We start from the raw sequence: 11176 nt of genomic DNA on the forward strand, positions 1-11176 counted from the left end.
CAAGGTGTATATTGGGTTGGTCACAAAAATAATTATCTGTGTTCTGTGTTTTAGATGCGTCATTCTTGTTTATAGCATCATTTTGGGGTTTTGATATAACTTTGATGAATGTGTGTGTGTGTGTGTGTGTATGTGTGTGCGCGCACGCGCGCGCGTGTGTGTGTGTGTGTGTGTGTCACATTTACTTTACCAATTCATGTGTACTTAGGTGGTTTCCATACCTTGGCTATTATGAATATTGGCTTGTAACTTTCTTTTCTTGTAGTGTCCTTGTTTGATTTTGGTATCAGGGTAATGCTGGACTTGTAAAATGACTTTGTAATTGTGCTCTTCTCTTCTATTTTTTGGAAAAGTTTGAGAAGGAATGTCATTAATTGTTCTTTAAATGTTTGGTAGAATTTCCCAGTGAAGCCATCTGGTCCTGGACTCTTCTTTGTTGGGAGGTTTTTGATCACCGATTCTATCTCTTTACTAGTAACCAGTCTGTTCAGATTTTCTATTTCTTCCTGATTCAGTCTTGGTAGGTTGTACGAGATGTGATCAAACAATACAGTCGATGTTTAAATTAAAACAAATTATTACAGTAAAAGACACATTTCATGGATTCCCCTCAAAAACCCCCCCTCACTTCAAACACTTTCTGAAGCAGTTCTGGAAGTCCTCTTCTGTGAGTGTCTTTAGTTGCGCTGTTGTGGCTGCCTCAATGTCCTAAATCATTTTGACTTTGGGGTAGAGCCAGATGTCGCATGATGCCAGATCTGGTGAATAAGGTGGATGAGGACACACCATAATGTTTTTATTTGACAGAAATTGCTGTATACCAGGAGCAATGTGTGACATATCCAGATAGGCTCATACAAAGCTGTTTGTATTTTTCCTTCCAAAAAACTCTTCTATTTAGGTAATAGCCATCCTAACTGGTGTGAGGTGACATCTCATAGCACTGCTTTGCATTCCTACAACAATATAGGTTTCCAGTTTCTCCAACTTAATCTGTTTCATTGACATTTTCAAACTTGTTGGTAAATTATATTTTTAATCAAAAAGTTGTATCTGTAGGAAGGAGACCATTTGTGTACAATGTGTACAGATTGGCCAGTTATGTATCTTTTTGGAGACATGTCTATTCCAATCCTTTACCCATTAAAATTAAAATTTGTTGTTGAGTTGTAGGCGTTCTTTTTATATTCTGGATATTAACCTCTTATCTGATACATAATTTGCAAACATTTTCTCCCATTTCATGGATTGCCTTTTCACTTTGTTGATAGTGTCCTCGGATGTGTAAAATTCTTTCATTTTTATATGGTCTACTTTATCTATTTTTTAAAGCTTTGTTGCCTGTGCTTTTGGTATCATAGCCAAGAAATCATTGCCAAAGTAAATGTCATGAAGATTACCCCTGTGTTTTCTTCTAAGAATTTATAATTTTAGCTCTTACATTTATGTCTTTGTTTCATATTGAGTTAGTTTTTGTATATTGTGTTAGTTAAGAGATCAGTTTCATGATTTTGGCACGTGGCTGTTCAGTTTTTCAAGTGCCATTTGTTGAAAAGACTGTCGTTTCCCCGTTGAATGTTATCTAAGCCCTTGTTAAAAATTATTTGGCTGTACATGCAGGGGTTTATTTCTGGGCTGCCAATTCTGTTCCATTGGTGTATATGTCTGTCTTTGTGCCAGCACTGTACTGATTTAATTACTGTAGTTTTATAGTTAAGTTTTGAAATCAGGAGATGTGAGACCTCCTACTTCTTTGGTCTTTCTCAAGATTGTTTTGGCTATTTTCGGTGATAATGCATTGTTTGATATCACTGACTCTAGCCTTATTTCCCTTTTATTCTCCCTTCTGTCATCATTATCTAGCACAGGGCCTCAAATTTAGATATTTAATACATATTGTGAGAATTTAAAAAACCATACTGACTTTTTATAGTATAAAATATGGAATGCTCTTCCATAAGGCTATGAATCTATTTTCTGTATATACTATGGAGTAGAAAACTGGACATAGTATAGAAATCTTAGAAAAACATTCTACCTATATGTTTCATGGTCTTACCTAGGTCACACTTGTTCTCTAGGAACTGTGTCTTAATAAGATATGAACATCTGTCTTTACCTTTGTTAGAAAATTTTTTAAAAATGCAATTGGATGCAAGTCAATTATAAGTGTCTATAAGAACAGCAGAAAGCAAACAAAAGATGAGGCAAACAGAGGACACAGATCATACTATAGAGAGGACATAAAAAATAATAGAGTTGTTAAACTTTCTCTCTGTGGTTTATGCTGCATTCATGGCATTGAATTGGAAAAATAAGATCCTGGGAAAATTTCTTTTCAGTCTGGGAGATTACTGGAAATATCTTGTATGTTTGTGTTTTTCTGGTAAGAAAGTTAAAGGTGGGGAATGGAATGCATGGGAAGAGGCGTACAACGGAAACACTATCCTGTTGTATGAGGCAGTCAGAAGAAACTCTTGGAGCTGTCAAGGGCTTTTTGTTTTATCTTCTAAAATCCTGATCTCTTTGTTACATAATTTGGCAAGGAAAGCTGCTTTTTAATATACATAGAAATGAACTGAGAGACATAGTATTTCCTCTTCTTGGTTTTTTACTGCAGGACTTTGCATCTCAAAGTAGGTACTAACTTTTGGAGGACAGTCAAGAGAGGGCAGGAGTTTGAAGTTAAACAGATGGACCCTGAAGAATTACACGTAACTGACCGTCAAATTCCAGGCTTTGTGTGTGGCAAGAGCTGGCAGACATTGGTACCCAGGCAATCCTCTAATTCCTTCTCTTCCAAGGATGACAGAGCTGCAGATTACCAAGCAATTCCATGATCACATCATGGACTGTTATGTGTACTAGCAGAGATGCTGTTATTTAGGGGGAAGAAATAAGGTTCCAAATGAAAAAATCTTTTCGATTTACTTGAATGCTAAAGGAAACCCTGTGAGCTATGGGTTCATCCAGAATCAGATGGTGAAATAAATTTTGATCTCATTTAGTCCTTTGGCCTTTTATGTTAATTTGTGTAATGTATGCATTAGCATCAGCGTGGTAGCTTTAGCAGTTTATGGCCAAAACAAAACTGATTTCCTGGGCAGATCCAATAACTTCAACTCCTATTTGAGGCTCTTTTACTTTAGAAAAATTACAGAATGATGGAGAAAGTATGGTGAGCTCTTTTGAGGCTATATCTTATCATGAACAAATATGGATTTTCAAATTCATGTAACTTTATTCACACTTTTCTTCCATATTGTGTGAAGCTGATGAATTAATGAAAATTCTGTGTATATCTGAATTATGTGCTATTCATCTGTAGTGGCTGTTGCTGTGTCAGCTTGGTTAAATTGGGGATCTAAATTTTTTTTTTCTGTTAGATTGACCCAAAGAGCAATAGAGTGAGATTTAAATGGCTGAAGTGAAGCAGAAGACCTTCTCCAAAGGTCTTTTTTTCTGTCAGATGAGGTGACCAATGGACACAAAGCTACCTGGTGGGTTCCAACCTGTCCTCGCCATCTTGCTCCACCAGTTAGCTTGTCTTCCTGATGGCTAGCCCTGTTGGCTATCACTAGCCCTGGTTCATCACCAGATACTGGGCTGGGGACCCACGGAGGCAGTAGCTACACAGATGTAACTGTTTCCCACAGACCTCTCCATGGCTTTCCCTTCAGGGTCTCCCTTTGGTGGCTAGATGTGCTTGTCTGGCATGATTGACTAGTCAATGATGTCTTCTCTGATCTTCAACTTGCCCTTCCATTCCACACCTTCCCCAGAGACACAACTGTGTGAGGTCTAATTTCTGTAACCCCTTATCACGTATCACGTACAGTGGCCCTGTTCTCTAGACTAACCCATCATCTAATTCAACTATGTGGTTGTGTCCATGCTGTGTCCAGTTATATATTGTACAAGCAACTCTTAACTGTTTTTCACCATTGCTAAATTATTGTTTTACCTTGTTTAGAAAATAACACATTTTTAGAAGATACACATGTGTTTAAAAAGTAATAAATTTATGTGGTATTTGGTGCAAAGTTGTTTGAGTTTGAAATATAGCTTTCTTCTTGGATGTTTCTCAAAGTGTTGCCAAAAGAATTAGAGGTAAAGTTTTGCTTTTAACCGCTGGGTGCAGTGCAAAAGTTACAAGTTTGGGCACAATGCATCTACTAAATGCGTGTATGATTTTATTTATTTAAATTGAAAATGAATGAAAATAACATGTAAGCATGCTTATTATTTATTCAGAGTGAAATTTTAATTTGCCACATAGTAAAAACAATGTATGTTTATTACATAAATTCAGTATAAAAATCAACAGAGATTCAAAACAATCTGTGAGATCAGTTGCGCCCCACAGAGGGTTAAATGGTTGGGGCAGGGTTTTGTTTTATATCTGCTGCCTAGAATATTGAAAAGTCACGTCTAATAACATAATTAATTATTAACTACTAATATTAAACCTGGCATGTTTAGGAACCATCTTTCTTATAGAGAGTAATCAGTTCTGAAATAGTACTGCGGGATTCAACCCATCTAACTATGCACCCTTCAACATGTATTTAAACATTATGGACTTTTAACAGATAAAATTTTAATCATTTCTCTACACATGCTTTCAAAGTTTGACATTATTTTATGGACATTATTATTTGCAGGCATTAATATCTTGAAAAAGTTTGATATTTCCAAATATTAGCTAGAGATATACCATATTTCCCCATGTATAAGACACTTCCATGTATAAGACACACCTTAATTTGGGGGCCTGAAATTTGAAAAAAAATGTATTACATAAAGTTATTGAACTAAAGTTTTATTCATCATAAAATTTATACGATTCCTCCTCACTGTCAAAACTCCCAACCATTAGCTTGTCCTCATCTGTGTCTGATGATGAATCACTGTCTTCATATATTGCCTCGTCCTCAGTTCCATCTATGGCATTTGAAATCTACAACCACTGTATAAGACGCACCCAGTTTTTAGGCCCCACATTTTTTGAAAAAGGGTGCGTGTTATACATGGGGAAATATGGTAGTTCAGCATTATCTGGGCAATTAAAGGAGATATTGCCACATGCTTTTGAAGAAACTCACTTTCTTCTAAATTTTTTTAGGACTATTGGAAATCAGTTTTTTCACTGAGAATATTTTGGACAAGAATTTATTGTTAGTAAAATTTGTGTGCACTGTCGAATGTCAAGATGGCCATATACTTCATAAACCTCTCAGAAGATAGTCTGAAACGCAATACAGATACTAGGTCCCTGCTTACAGTATGGCAGGTCCTTGAATAACATCATTTTGTTATAATGTTGATGAGATGACGTAGGAGCTTAACTTTTGTTAATATCATTTAGTCTATGGTAAAAGTTGTTTCGTTACATGTCGTTTTGCCACAGTTCCAAGAACCTATCGATTAAGTGAGGACTTACTGTATTATGTAGATTTTGTGTCAAATTATTTCTCAGGGCATGGTCTCCTGGCAATGACAGAATTGCCCGAACAACCAACCTTCCAGTGGGTAAAAATATAAACTATTATAAACTCTGATATCTATCTATGTCTATTGAGCGAGACAGAGACATTTATCCAGAGAGATATGATATATATGTATATGTATATACGGCAGTGAATGGTGACCAAAAGTAGGCAAAAATTAGAAGGGATTCAACCCTTCAAAGAAGGGAGTCATGGTGGGGAAGGTCCGCATTTAGATGGTGTGCCGCTCAGCTCTAAATCGACTTTTCACTGCCTCACTGGATCCATTGGACATTTTTCCTTTGCCAAAAAATTTTAAGCTCCATCAGTGGAGGATGCTAAAGGAACACTGCCAGAGGAAGGGGTTTTTCTTCCTGGTTCTGGTATGTTTTTGTCCCTGCTCACTCCACAACTGCCATCGGCATATGTCTGTGGCACTCAATGCCATTCACTCTTTAGCAAGCGTTTGATGCTAGTTCTGGCCTGCGAGGTCCGTGCCTGCCAGCTTCTGCCTGCTGACACCTGGTGGAGGCTTTCTTGTTTACCAGTCCTTGACTCTGGTTCTGTGCCTGCCAGCCTTGGTTTCTTGGCATTTCAACAGTAGGCTTCCAGCTTGTCATTCCTTGTCGGCAACTCTCTTTCATCAGCCTCAGGCCTGAGGCCATCCAGCAGGAGGTCCCCCTTTGTGAGGCCTCCCCCATGGTTTCTGACACACCAGCCTTGGACGGTTGACTGTGCACCATCTCTGGCCCCAGTCAAGACATTAAACTTCACTGTCCAGTGGGCCGTAGTCATATCTTCTCCAGTGAGGTTTGAATCTCAGCCTTTGAGAGAGGGCCCCACTTCTTGGCATTTTTTTCCTTCCTTGGGCATTTCCTCTCTAATTTAGTATTTTTTTTTTTAGAGTTCTGTTTTATTCATTCTTAGTGAATCCATGGTGCATAGTCAGCAGTACTGTATATTATATCTTTCTTTTGTTCAAATTGTGCAGTTTATGACTCCTGGCTAAATGCTGAATGATACATACAGTTTTTTGGTTTTTTTCCCCTGAGATCACTTCTCAGTCCCTGTAGTGGCAATGCAGAAAGCTATTATCCTTTTTTTTGTCCTGAGACTCCAGAGGCTAGAATGTGGGGCTGCCAAGGGAATTTGGGAATTGGGGGCCATATTCCAGAATGTAGGGAGGCACAGAAGTGGGAGGTCTGATATGTGCATATAAAATCCCCCCAAGACTTTGCTGACTCCTGAACTGTGTGTGTATGGGGCAATATTCCAAGGGACCCAGGGGAAACCATCACCTGGAAGCCCAAACAAGCTGGTCAGCAGCTGCTCACCCCAGGGGAGACGGAGTTTCGAATTTGAGTCTTGCCATGTTAAAGGGAATTGGTCAACGCCGCTGGCTTTTCATCAGTATTCTAGAAGGACCACTTTTTAGGAGTACCATTTCCCAGGAAACACCATGGAAAATAACTGAATCTGTAGTTTGTAAAATGCATTATATACAGTGTCCAGTATATATTTCAAAACTATTAAATAGGAAAACAGGTAAGTCACAGTGAATCTATTGGCTGTAATCTACAGGGAATTGAAGAATGGGTCAGTGAGCTTGAAGATAGTCTGGGTTCCAAGAGACCGACGTGGAAGCTGCCAGTCTTGGTACAGCCTGGGCCAGACCTGGAAAACCATCACTTCTGCCATATTCTATAGGTCAGAGCAGTTATAGGCCAGCCCAGGTATTTATGGAGAATGAAAACCCAAATTTGTGGCTATTTTCAATCTATCACAATCATCATGTTGTAAGAGCAACAATGTAGAAGCAGGCAACTAAGTTTTGGCTAGTTTCTGCAACCTCCTCATTGTTTAGTAACTTGCTATACACACTTCTTTGAGTCTTGCTATTTTTGTCTATCGAAGGGGATAAACATATACTCTTTACTGGGTTGTTGAGAAGAAAATAGGTAGAACTAGTGGAAAATCAATTAAAGTTAAAAATTATGAATAATTCCATTGTTCTTTGTTTCTATTTGTTCAGTCCCTAGGAAAGTTTCCCAAGTAAATACTTGTAGTTACTGATATAAACTTTTTTTTTGCTTTAAGTTTCATAATTTTGAGAGAGATTTGGAAGTAACCTGGAATTATTTTCTGTGTAATTTTTTTCTTGTTCCAATTGTATTTTGTTATTGAGTGTGGATAGGATCTATACATTGTCAAACCTGCAAGATATTATTACCATTATAACTGTGGTCCAATCATTTGCTCCTTTAATATTATTATACCTAAAGCAGTAATGGGTTTTAGTGCCTTGAGGTCATCATAGTAAACACATAATGCTGAATGAACACCTAGCAGGTGCCTGCTCAAGCCCCCGTTCTGGTGGGTATTCCCTTTGCTGGGTCTTCCTGCCCTGCCACTTGGGCATCCTAACATTCATACCTCCTTTCCTCAAGCCTGTTCCCTCATGATGGAAGGGGTGAGAGATAATGATGACATTGAGAGTCCAAAATGCCCTGATTTTGTTTCTAGCTCAGTGACCTTGAAGAATAATGGGCATAAGCTTTTAATTTCTCTGGGCTCATATTCAGGCCAGTAAATGAAGGATTTGGACTATATAATCTAAAATTCTTCCTAACTCAGATTTTATGATTCAGAAACAGGTAAAGGGTCGGGTAAGGCAATGATTATCTGGAAAAAACCAAACCAAAACAAAACAAAACTGAGTAGAGATTGAAAAGACAGCCGGTGGTCATTTGGTTGGTTAAATGAGCATAAACTGCCATGAGCTATTAATACAGACCAAACAGACTGAACTGATGGAGTTAAAGTATATGAGGAGGTATAGTGGTAAAGTCGTTTATCAGATGAATCACTACAAAAGATATTTTAAATTGTGTTATAGAAGAAGCACTTGCTTTGAAAGAGATTTCAGACTTAAATAAGTGCAGTTGGGCTGGGGGGAACAGAGGTACATCTCAATGACAGAAATATTGGCCTTTGTATGTAAAGATCCAGTAAGAATTGATCTTTTAGCTTATAGAATGAAAACATATTTAGCCATATACCACTTCTATTCGATGATATATTTCTTACTTTAAAATGTATCCATGGCCATTAAAGAGTAGACTGTATTTATTGAACAAGGGCTAAACCCCTGTACTTGATTTAGAGCCGCTTGCTCTTTGCTTTGATTGCAGTTTTCTTGTGGGCGTCTGTTGTGCCTAAGCTTGCACTGTGACCATGCGTTTTCATCTGTCCCTGACTTCCCTGTGAGTCGAGAGTTTGTATTTTGCGGAGATTGACCGGGGAGGAGTACACCTGCCTTTTTAAGGCTGTTAGGTCACTTGAAACTGTAATTTAAAATGTCCTCTTGGGCCTCACCCGAGGATATACTTTCTTATTTAAATTAATGTGAAAATTTTGATTTAAGCAAAAGGAAAAGGAAACCAGTTCAGTGAGTACCCACTGGATGGAAGGCAGAGTAACTGCTAGATGAAAATCCTATTTCATAGTTAAGGAGTCAAGGTACTCGCACAGGATTAATATCTAATGCCAAAAACAAGATAAAATTTGCAGCCTGCTTACAGTACCTGTTAGTTTCCTGCAACTGCTTGTTACAAGGACATGCTTTATTCTCATATATTTAGATGACACTTGACTATGAAAAGTATAATTACTTATATAAATGTCCTTTTAAATAAGTTTTGGTAACCCAGAATGAAAAGACTAGAGACTATTTCCTTAGCTGGTTCATTGAGAGTGTATTCAGCGGTACATTTTTTGTTAGCATATTGTCTGTCTTTTTATCTGTATGGTTTTCATCTTTTTGGTTTAACCTCGTGGCTTAGTCTCACTGTTGAGTATGTTTTTGACACAGTACATACCTTAAGGGAATAAGTGTATTTGAAATAGAAGAAATAAATTGGATGACTAACTCTATTATTTTCTGATGGCTATAGTTCAGTGAGGAGGTTCAGGAAAAATCCTATTAAGTTATGCATTTAATGACAGTAAATTCCTTTTTTGGAAACACACCCTTTTCTTAGCCATAATAGTCTTTAAGGTAGTAATAAAACTGCAAGGAAATTTTTTATGTTCTCCATTTCTAAAAATCACTTACTTTTAAGGAACTCTGGCCAGACTTTTTCCCCCTCCTTTCTCTTAAAGTAATCTCAAGTTGCTTTGTAAATTTAAAAAAAAAGAAAAGTGTCCAAAGCCTCTTTGGCTGATAAAGATAGGTTACATCATTTTGTGCAGTCTTGTGTGCTCCCTACCACAAAATATTAAATGGAATTAAGAGTATCAGGGAGTCACAGATTTTTTTCCTTTCATTAGAAGTAGGCTAGACTACTTATTGCATACCTGATTCTTATGGATTGTGGCATACATAAATGCTCTTTGTTTTCAACCATATTATAAGTCATGTTATATCATGTCCTGGTGATATATAAAGCAGCATTGTATGATGTGAAAAGGAGTTGAACTATATATACATTGATGCTGCATTTTAAATAAATTTCACTTTTTATACAAATATAAATGGCTTTATTGATTTAGATGAAGGAATGTATTAAATTCTGTTTTATTTCTACAAAGAACATTCTCGCCATCGTATTTTCTTTTCCAAAAGGACATTGTTGCTATACAATTCTGTACTTATAAATGTCACCCGAGAATAATATATTATTTTCAGTATGATACTCTTGTAAAAATGGAATTGAGTTTAAATTTTTAAAAATAATAAATCATAAGTAGTAAAAATGTTTTTTCTCATGTAGCAGCTTGCTTCTTGTCTCTGTATTTTCTGGAAGATAAAACAGTGATATCACTTAAAGTGGTGTCTAGGTTTGGTACCATTCTGTTGCATTTTCAGCCAGGTAAAGTTGATCCCAACAGAGGCAGCAATAGCAACAACAACTCTGAAAACACAGTCTCTAGTTTATTTTTTTTTTAATGGTTTACATTCATCAGTACTAGACTAGAAATAGACCAAGGATATACTTATTGATACTATCGTTAGCAGACTGAAGCCAAGTGGAAGGGATACTATCACAGTCATAAAGAGCCATAGAACTTTGAAATTACACTGGTTGAGTTTGATTTTTGATTTTCCCCCTTATTAATTATGTGATTGTAAGCAGATGATTCGACCTGTCAATTTCAGTTTTCTTATATAAGGCTGAAAGTGGTATCTATCTCAAAAGGTCAGTGGGAAGTTTGGTTGAACCAACCCATGTAAACTAACAAGTAGATAGAGTGTCTGTTATTAGAAGTGTTTGTTAGCTGTTAGGTGCAAGTATTCCCAGAACTGCAGGGCGTGAAACAACAATCATGCATGGTTGCTTACCTGTCTGCAGGCTGGCTGTGTGTTGGTTGCTCTAGGCTGGGCTTGACTGGGCGTCTCTAGTTATGGCTGATCTTTTTATGCATGGCTGCTTGCTGAGGGCTGTGTTCAGGTGTGCTCTCTGCGTGTTTGTCCTGGAACCCAGGCTGAGCGGGCAGCAGCCAGCTTAGGGAAGTTCTTATAGCAGCGACAGAAATGACAAGAGAAGAAGTGGAAAGATATGATTCTTTATAAGGAATAGTCATGGAACTAGCACACTACCACTTCTGTTCACATTCTATTGGACAAAGCAATCTATGTGTCAATCTGTGTGACCAATCTCAACATCAGTGCAGTGAGCAGGTACACT

General features: G+C 37.4%; 1 protein-coding gene across 2 annotated transcripts in view; it reads left to right on the forward strand.

The window, feature by feature from the left end:
- CRPPA (CDP-L-ribitol pyrophosphorylase A) overlaps nt 1-11176 on the forward strand; it is a 223251-nt gene that overhangs the window by 27199 nt on the left and 184876 nt on the right. The window lies entirely within an intron of this gene.

This window comes from Hipposideros armiger, unplaced genomic scaffold, assembly GCF_001890085.2.
Source record: "Hipposideros armiger isolate ML-2016 unplaced genomic scaffold, ASM189008v1 scaffold_305, whole genome shotgun sequence".
Classification (NCBI taxonomy): domain Eukaryota; kingdom Metazoa; phylum Chordata; class Mammalia; order Chiroptera; family Hipposideridae; genus Hipposideros; species Hipposideros armiger.